Here is a 9625-nt window from a genome sequence, read left to right on the forward strand (position 1 = left end):
GGATCTGGAGTGACTAGACCCTCCCGGATCTGGAGTGACTAGACCCTCCCGGATCTGGAGTGACTAGATCCTCCGGATCTGGAGTGACTAGACCCTCCCGGATCTGGAGTGACTAGCAGTTGTGAGCCACCTGGTATGGGTGCTGGGAAAAGGACTCAGGGTCCCCTGCCAGAGCAGCACATGTTCTTAAACACTGATCTGTCTCTCTAGCCCAGAAAGCTTTCTTCTGGGCTGGTCCATACACAGTATGGGACGAAGCTTAGTTTAAAGGCGAGGGAGGGAAGAAACACTCTCTCTTCGTGTGCAGGAATTGTGTGGGTACTTTGAGTTTGCAAGGGAGCCAAGGGAATTACTGGAAACAAACTTAAGATTGATCAAGCTGTCCTGAGACTCCCATGACTTCAGATTCTCAATTCTGTAAATTAAAGACCATTGTGGAGGTCAATTGGATTTATTTTTTTCATGAGACTCAGTGGGTACAGCCTTGCTGGTCTGGTGGTCACAGGCTGTCCAAGAAAGGCCAGGAATTGTCTGTGTCACTCCAATGTAGAGAAAATTGATTTCGATCTAGAAAAACAGAAACCAAAAACAAACAAGATGAATGCAAATTGAGAACCCAGTCCCATCTATCTCTGGAGACTGCACAAAGGTGAAAGGTTAGAGCTTTCCTATTATTGAACATATGACTTCTCAGCGGCTGAGGCCAGCAGGCCGGGGCTTTGGGCCATTACTGGTGCTGACGTGAGGTGCATGCTGGGATTGACACAGGAAAGCATGCTTCTTGAGCTGTCAGCCTCCCTGGCCTCAGTTTCCCCTCGTGCAGTGGCTGGGCAGTATTAAGCAAGGGCTGTGCCACCCAGCTTCACATTCTTACATTCTGGAATTCCCACAGGCAGGCCTCCAGGCCCCAGGGCTGGCCGAGAGAACAGAGCTGTGGCTGTTTGTCACTGTGGCAGAACAGTGGACCCCATTGAACCTGTGGTCTCCTGCAATAGAAACGGCCAAATGGCACACGTAGAAAAGGTAAATTCATCCGAGGGGCTGGTGAGAGGTACTGAAAAAAATATGCAGCCCTTGGGTACTGTCCAGGGAGACTCAACCTTCAGTTCACAAACTGAGACAGCCATGTGTCTGACAGGCTACCCTGAGCTTCATCTTGCCACAACCAGAGTGAAGATGGTGGTGGAAGGCAGTCCTCACGGACACCATGGCACCAAGCAGCCCTACGTGGTAGGGGTTCTCTAAAGAGCCATGCCTCTTATGGTCCTAGTTTTGTAGTCGGTAGAGCAATAATCCTTTAAAAAACATGCCTTGAGTGCAATCTAAAATGCTGCTCATGTGAAAAAACTGTGTTTATTTCAGCACCTTAGACTGCCTTCAGCTGTGAGCCCCAAACTAGAGGGTCTGAGGTCTCCCTCCCTATGGATCTGAGTTGGACTTGAGGCCATGATGTAGAGATGACATCATGAGTCTCCTGGTGGCCACTCTCTGGCTTTCCTTCTGTCCATTTCTCTCAGTGTTCCCTCATATCTGAAACTGATGTCATGCGTATGTGAGAGAGTTGGAAATACTATGGCTGAGGCGAGCAAGTGGGATACAGGGAAGACAAGCCATGGGCCCATTAGTTAGCAACTGATAGCTCTGGGGCTCAAATAAAAGTCTCTTAGTCTCGAGTCTCTGGTCTTCTATCGTACAGGGTTGTTCTTGTACCCCCAAGGGCTATGGGAGGAGGAGTCTTTGTTTCTCTTATTCGGGACGATGCAGAACCCTTACTGCTAGATTAAACATTTACAAGTGCAAATCAATTAAAGATTGGCATTTAAAAAAAGCAGTTGTAATGGTGAAGAATTCTAAAGTTCCAACTTTTTCCATAATGATCAATTATTTTGACGCTTTAAGAATATCAAACACTGAACTTAAATATTTGTATTTTAGCTACCGTAGCACTTGTGTTTACCTGGTGTGTTAGGGTTTCTAGGCTGCCTTTGGACCACCCAGCCTACATTTCCTACCATCGCACAGGCCCCCAAAGGCCTTTCAGGGTAGGAACCCGGCCTGTGCTTCCCTGTGCTGGGGCAGCAATGGAAGGCCCTCAGCTAAACTGGAAGAGGCTCCTGTTTGGGAACATCCTTGTGTTCACTCTTGCACAGGCAGGATTGGGGCAAGGGAACATCCAGGCACTGAGCGCCTGTGGAGTTAGTTGTACTTAAATACTTTCCCCAGCATCTGCCATTGTCCCTTGGCCCCTGCAGAGATGGACCCACTCCATCAGAAGACAGAGCACTACTGTGAGACGGGGAGTGTTCCCACAGCTTGAGGCATAGGAATAAAGACCATGAAGAACTATGGGAGGGTGAAGTTGACCTAAAGGATGGTGGGAATTTCATATAGGAATGTTTGTGTCACTTACAAAGAAGCTGACTCCAGCAATGTTCAGAACTACTTTTTTAAAAGACTTTTTTATACATATGGGTGTTTTGCCTTTATATGTCTGTTCATCAAATGCATGCAGTACCCGGAGGCCAGAAAAGGGTGTTGGGTCCTCTGGAAATGGAGTTAGACACAGTTAGTTGTTAGCTGTCCCGGGGACGTTGGGAATCAAACTCTAGGCAGGTCCTCTACAAGAACAGCCAGTGCTCTTAGCTCTTGACCATTGGGCCAACTCTCCAGGCTCAGCCCCCTGGCTCTTCAATTTCTGGGGGTTGGGTAAGGCTGGGAGTGTACTCAAAGGCCTCTGTGCCTTGTACATCATTCCAGTGGGCTTATAAAGAGCTCTTATTCAGTCTTCTCTCCCATCTCACAGTAAGGAGACAAAGCCAGAGAGGTTAATTATCTTGGGGGAAGGTCTCAAAGCTTGCTGGTGACACAGCTGTCACCCAAACCCCCTGCTCTGAGGGAAGTAATGTCTTCATGTTGTTCTTAAGCCATTTCTCCTCCAGAATCCTGGAAGTTTCACAAGCACCACCCAGGTGGGCTGCCTGTGGTCCAGAAGGTTGTCAGAGGTAACTCCAATGACCGAGAGAGGCACAGGCAGAGCCTGAGCCACGAGGCATGTGGGAGGGAGGGGTTAAAGGGCTTGAGTGTGGCTTTTGTGTGTGTGCTGGAGGGCAAGGCTGCATGTGCAAAGATGCACGTCCGCTCCCTTGCACGTTGGTGGGACAGGACGAGGACTACAGGCCAGCCTGAGAGGTGCTTTGCAGCTCCCGGAATGAATGGGCCTCTGTCCTCAAGGTTGTGAGAGACTCTGTGGATGCAGGTCCCATTAACTCCACCTCTGCCACAAGCAGAAAGGCGAGAGGCTGTGGAGCCCAAAGCACAGTCCCTTCGGATTTGCCACATACACTGCAGCTCAGAAGAGTGCGTGTGTGTGCGTCGGCCCCCCACCCAGTGTCCCGTTACTACCTTTCCCTTCTCAGTACTACTGCTCATCTCTTCAACAGGCTCCAGCCAGAGAACTCTATTCCTAAGTCTATGTCACCCTCACTCAATGTGTGTGCTCTGTCTGGTGCCTGGGCTCCTGAGTGTGGCCTTCCCCTAACTCAGCCTCAGCTTCCAGGTCATATGCTCATACTTCCAGTCGGCCAGCAGCTTTACTCACACACGGACTTTATCTGTAACGGACTGGCAGGCTCAAGTCCTGTCTGGGGGCCCATGCTCCCACTCTCATTTTCAGTCCTCTCTGGGCCCAGGCCCCTGTTGCCCTTGGCTGTAGTTTGTTTAATGGAGCAACTCCTGTCTGGGAACAGCCCGGAGCACTGGACACAGAGAGACACTTGTCTGGGCTTGCTAATTTTTTTTAACCAGCACAGTTAAACTACAGCGATGGGCTCAGTGACCTTTCTCGTTCCTCCAACCATTATCCTGGCCCTAATTATCAATGGCTTCTGGTTAAAGACTTCTAGTTATCCACTGGAAGATCTCCTAGGTTGGAGTCTGGTCTCTGACATGACAGAAGGGAGATCTGGCTTCTGAAGAAGGAACTGGAGAAGTTCCTGTGGAGACAAGTAACCAGACTATATCTTCCCTATACCCCCAGAGCCTGGTACAGAGTAGGACCTAAAGAAGCAACTGAGTGAATGGTTGAATAGAGGTTAGTAGATAGACAGATAGGCAAATGGGTGCATATACAGATAGGAAAATATTCACTTGCCCGTACAGAAATTTTTAGAAAAATCTTATATGATATCTTGACTTGAACATGGGCAAGGCTTCAGCAGAGATTGCATAATCATTCTATCACAGAATCTGGGAATGTTCTCAGCCCAGACCCTTCCTGGCACATCTATGAGACTCCCTTAGATGTCTGCAGCTGTGTAAAACTGGTCCATTCTCCATTCTTACTTCTACTCCCTGGATTCCTCTCAAAAAGGATGTGCCCACTGGAAAAGGCCCTGTACAGCTGCTGAGTGAAGCTGAGAGTCAGGGTGAAGGGACTGGGAGATCAGTGGCTTGCAGCTCAGGTTGCCAGAAGCCATGGAACTAACTGGGTATGACACTCAGAGCTGGCGCTAGAGCAAGCAAGATGCACCAGGGCACAGAAAGCCAGTGCAGGAGCCTGGCACACCACGGGTACTGCACTAAACATGGACCCACTAAAACGTTCCCGTGCCTTCTCTCCGGCTGTCACCCCCAAAGCCTTTTCTAAGCAGTGTATTAGACTCTATGGGAGAAGTAATCAGATCAGTAGCCCAGCTGAAGGAGGAAGGGACAGTGTTATCCACCACTCCTCAAGCTCCCCAACTCCACTCAGGAGTGGCTGCCATCCCCAAAGATCCCTGGTCCTGAGTGGCCTAGAGAAAGAAATGCTCAACACCTCCCCCCACCCCCAGGACCTTGCTCTTCTCTCTGGTTACTATTCTTTGTGAGCTTTCCCTCTAAATTACATCTGGAAAGCTGGAGTTTGAGGTCCACAGGGGCTTGCCTCCCTCCCTGAGTCCATGTTCTAAGGGCAGCCAAGAAAGGCCTTGTCAGCCAGGGAAAACAATTAGGAGCAATTACCATCAAGAGAGGCTTGGGTGAGGGTGCCAGCCATCTGTGATGAAAAGTGGCAGAACAGATTTAGGGGGAGCAGAGGGGTGGGGGTGGGGAAGAGCTGAGGGTGCTGCTTTTCTTTCCCAGTCAGAGGCTCAGGGCTCCTCCCGTTAGCTCCTGGAATAAAACTTCCCACACAGGGCCAGTGGGGTATAGTGTGTGTGTGCGGGGTGGGGCTGGAAAATAGAGGGAGGGCCCTGGGTCCCACATTCCTGGGATTCTCATACCAGGGTAGAGGGAATTCCACACTGACAGGAGTGAGTGGGGCAGAGGTAGAAAGACAGGATGGACCACTAGAAATGTCTCCAGGGCTTTGTTTTGTTTGTGTGTGAGGGGTGTCCCCCTACCTAGCACAAACCTTGCCTTGTTTCAGAGGCCATGAGTATAGACAGGCTGGGGCCTCCTGTCAACTCTGATTCCTCGCCCTCTACCCTCAGGCTTATCTTTTTGTGGGTCAGATGAGACCAAAGAGAAATCCTAGTGAAGAGAACAGTGGCACTTGGGGAAGGTGACGAGAACCCTCATTCTCTGCAGAAGCCAAGGAGACACGAATCCAAAGGCAGAGGGACCCACCTGCCCCTCACCCTTCCAAACTCAGGTGAGAACATGAGTGAAGACCCAAGCTGTTCCCAGAGGGGAGGACTGAGTGGACCTCATTAAAGGCTCTGGCTGGTCTTCGGCTTCAGAGCTGGTGGCAAGAGGTCTCTGGTGAGCATGAACAGCCCCGAGGAAGCAGCCAACCTCAGCATTGTGGGCCTGCAGTTCCCTGCTTTGCCTTGGAAGGTGACGGAGGACTTTGGGCAGGTCGTCCGTGCCTGTGCTCTGGTTTCTCTTTTCAGAAGCGATGACTCCCATACCACAGCTGTGTGAGGACCAGTGAGCAATGCACTTGGAGTGAGAGCAGGGCCTTAACTCTTACTGTTAGGAAGCGGCTTTTAGCTGGTAAGTAGAGAGGAAACTTGAAGCCAGACGCTCTGTAGCGGACAGGAAGCAGAAGTGAAGAAGACTCAGCTGAAGCCAGCTCAGCACTTGGCAGGCTGAGAGAGGCTGGAGCAAGTGGCATACATGGTGAGTTCCAGATCAGCCAGAGCTACATAGAGAGAACCTTTCTACAAGATAAATATAGTGAAAGTTCTTAGATGGAAGGCAAGAGATGGAGGCACAAACTATGCATTCAGGAGAATGAGAAGGATCAAAAGCCTTGGCTATACTGTGAGACTATCTCAAAAATGAATCCATGGGGCTGGAGGGATGGCTCAGCAGTTAAAAAACTAGCTAAGCTACTCTTCCAAGGAACCCAGATTCCCAGCACCTATATGGTGGCTCACAGGGGCCTGTCATTCCAGTTCTCGGGGATCTGATACCCTCTTCTGGCCTCTTCAGGCAACAGACACACAGGCAAGCACAGACATATATGCATGCAAAATATCCATATATATGTGCAAAATACCCACATATATAAAACCAAAATAAATACATTTTTAAAAGCATATTAAAACATGAATCAAACAGAGAGAGAGAAAGAGAGAGAGAGAGAGAGAGAGAGAGAGAGAGAGGCCAGTTATGATACACACTTGGGAGACAGGATCAGGAGTTCAAGATCATCCTTGGCTACTTAAATTAGAGGCCAGCCTGAATTACACAAAACTGTCTTTTTCAATCAACACACAACTTGGACACGTCAGTAATAGCAACCCATTCATTCCTTCAACCAGTCTGTCTTTCCCTTCTTCTAGACACTTGGAGGTGCTTAGCACAGACCAGTAACTACCACCATACCCAGAGCTGTGAGTATAGAGGAGAGACAGGTGGGTGAAGAGGCTGCACGCTTTGGACCTGGCTCTTCCCACAGTAAGGAGGAGCAGTGAGGTAAAAGAGTATCTGGCCTGTTAGACAAACAGGAGCAAGAGGCCAGAGTGGTAAGAGCACGCAGCCTGGGAGAGGAGCAGGATGGCTGCTAGAGAGGTGCTGGGGTTTGCTAGGCCACAGCAGAAGTAGATAGCTGTCTGCAATGGCTGATAGTGAGTGGACATGGTAGACAATGACATAAACATTTCCCCCAGGTCTGAGAAGTATCTGGTACTCAAAGACAAAGCAGCCGCCCCTTCTCCTTTGGAACTTTCTGCAGAGCCATGACCAGAATAGCACCCGGGAGTAGCTGGGGAGAGGATGTCTTTTACGGACACTGGATACAGGTCCTACTCTGAGAACAATCTTGTTTTGGTGTCCAGTGGAAAGGTTCAGGCAACTGCCAACTATATATATAAATCATAGAATATGGCTTAAAGGCTTCTTTCCTCACTCCAGCCATTAGGGGAGCTTTGAAAAAAAAAAATCCTAATCATGCCTAAAAAGACAGTTCATAAATCTGTCTAGAGAGCTCCAGGGCTCTTCTAACCTGTTCTCCTCTCTATTGTGAGCTGCTATGGTTTCTTAGTCTCACTCTCGTGAGGAGCACGATGTACCAGACACCCAGTAGAGGCAATATGGCAAGAAGGGGGTGGGAAAGCAACGAGACAAGGGTGCAGTTAGCAGAGTCGGTTGGAGTCTGAGAGGTGCACTTGGCTTCAAGAGAGCTCCCTGGCAGCCTCTGCAGACAGGTTTAGTTTTAAAAAGCACCAGAAAGCCACAGATTTGCATGTTATTTGTGTTCCAGGCTTCACTTCCAGGTATGTGGAATAAAATGAATGAATGAATGAACAGTATTCAGTCTCTTGGTTAAGGGGTGGATTCAGAAATCCAGACCATAATGAGGATCCAATCACTGGCTCAGTTTGGATCAGGAGACAGTTTCGGGGTTGGGGGGAATCTATCTATGCTAAAATATATATACATATGTATTTAAGTATATATATTTTATATTTAATATACTTATATATTTAAATATATATATTTTTTTTCATACTCTCATGTAACTGAGGAGACAGAACAGTCTCAGAGACACACAAATATAGAGTCTAGGGAGTTCCCAGTCAAAGCAAAGAAGCAAAATCCACAGAATTTATTTTAAATAAATCAATTTAAAAAAAACCTAGGGAGTCACATATACAGATAAAGGTGACATCATCCCTGACACATCCCCACCTCAGCCCTTTCCTCCACTTCAGCTTCATTCTGAACTTTGTGCTAATGAGCCTGTACTCTCTTGACAAGGTGGCACCTGTGTCTGCTTAGCCTTCCAACCTGGTGACCCCGTACTTCCTTTGTTCACCCATCTTTCTCACCCTCCAGGCTCCAACCTCACACTTAGGACATCTTCAGACAGAGGGTTCCTGTGAGTTCCAGGTAAGGCAAGTGCCTTTACAGGACAAGACAAAGAGAAGGGACCCATTGTCTGAATGTGCGAGGGACAGCCCTGTCAGCATGAAGGACGGAGGAGGAGCCTACCTAAAGGGTTACAAAGATGTTCTGAGAAGCATAGTGGGGTACAGAGAGCCCCAGATGGCAGCATGCCAACCTGATGAGGAAGGTGCTTCTGTTAAAGTCAAGAGGAGCCCTGTTTGAGGTCAGACGGATGCTCTGGGCCTACAGTGTTTGGAAGCTATGACAAATAACCAACTCTCCTTCTTAAGAAATGTTTCAGAGAATGAGTCCTGCCTTGTTCTTTACAGATGTGAATACAGATGCCTGCACTCTTGACTAGAAAACCAGCGCCATCCCAGTCTCCTGGCCTTGGCAGCTCCAGGTTGTGCCCCATGACAAAGGCAGATGACAAGACAAACAGGGAGAAGTTAAGTCATTCTGTCATCAGGACTACAGAAGTCCAGAGAAGAGATGTTAAGGTAGTGTGACCAGGGAGCGCTCTAATCAGACCTGGGTGCACACTTAGTGAGTTAGGCAAGCTGCACTTAGCAAGGCTCTCGTGTAGCCTCAATTCTACAACCAAGGCAGTGCTGGTACTGACCTTCAACATTGACTTAGAGCATCTTACTCCACGTAGCATCAGGCATGCAGGTAGAGCAAGGAAAAACAACACAATAAAATGTTAGTCACTTCTTACTCTGACCTTTTTTCAGAGCTTAGAGGATGGCACTGAAAGATCAATGGTTAAGATTTAAATACAAAGCAGATCTTTAAACGATCTCCCCAACCTCTCTCCATCCACAAATGACTGATCGTACCATGGGTATATAAACCAGGTGGTGATGGCAGGCAGGCTCTATGTGGTCCCCTCGAACCACTGAATACTAAAGCAGTGCTGAGGGCAGTCTGAAGAACAGAAGGACATACTCCTCACACACAGAAGAGTGAACTGACAGTCTCTGGCCTGTCTATGGACAGGCACTCACACTGAGCCCTATACAGGACTCCTGGGAGTCACAGTGGGTCTCAAGTGATCAACCGGATGTAGCCAGCTTCCACACATCATAGCACATGCTCTCAAAAGGACAGAAGCAGTCTCATTTTCTCTGTGTACATCCCAGGGATGACTGCTGGGACTGGGGATTTTGTTGAAGGATCTGTAACTGCCATGTCATCTTCCTTCACTTATTCCTTTTATAGGGAGGGGAGATGGTTATCAGCATGGAACACAGGGGCAGGAGACAGAGAAGGGCAACAACACAGGGGCAGGAGACAGAGAAGGGCAACAACA

General features: G+C 48.6%; 1 protein-coding gene across 1 annotated transcript in view; it reads right to left on the minus strand.

The window, feature by feature from the left end:
- Window positions 1-435: 435 nt before the first annotated feature.
- Window positions 436-9625, minus strand: part of Senp1 (SUMO specific peptidase 1) — a 98529-nt gene continuing 89339 nt past the window's right edge. The window contains exon 19 of the transcript XR_004113655.1: window positions 436-567. The gene's annotated coding sequence lies outside the window, so the exon portion shown is untranslated. The remainder of the gene's footprint in view (window positions 568-9625) is intronic.

Source organism: Mastomys coucha, unplaced genomic scaffold (assembly GCF_008632895.1).
Source record: "Mastomys coucha isolate ucsf_1 unplaced genomic scaffold, UCSF_Mcou_1 pScaffold11, whole genome shotgun sequence".
Lineage (NCBI taxonomy): Eukaryota > Metazoa > Chordata > Mammalia > Rodentia > Muridae > Mastomys > Mastomys coucha.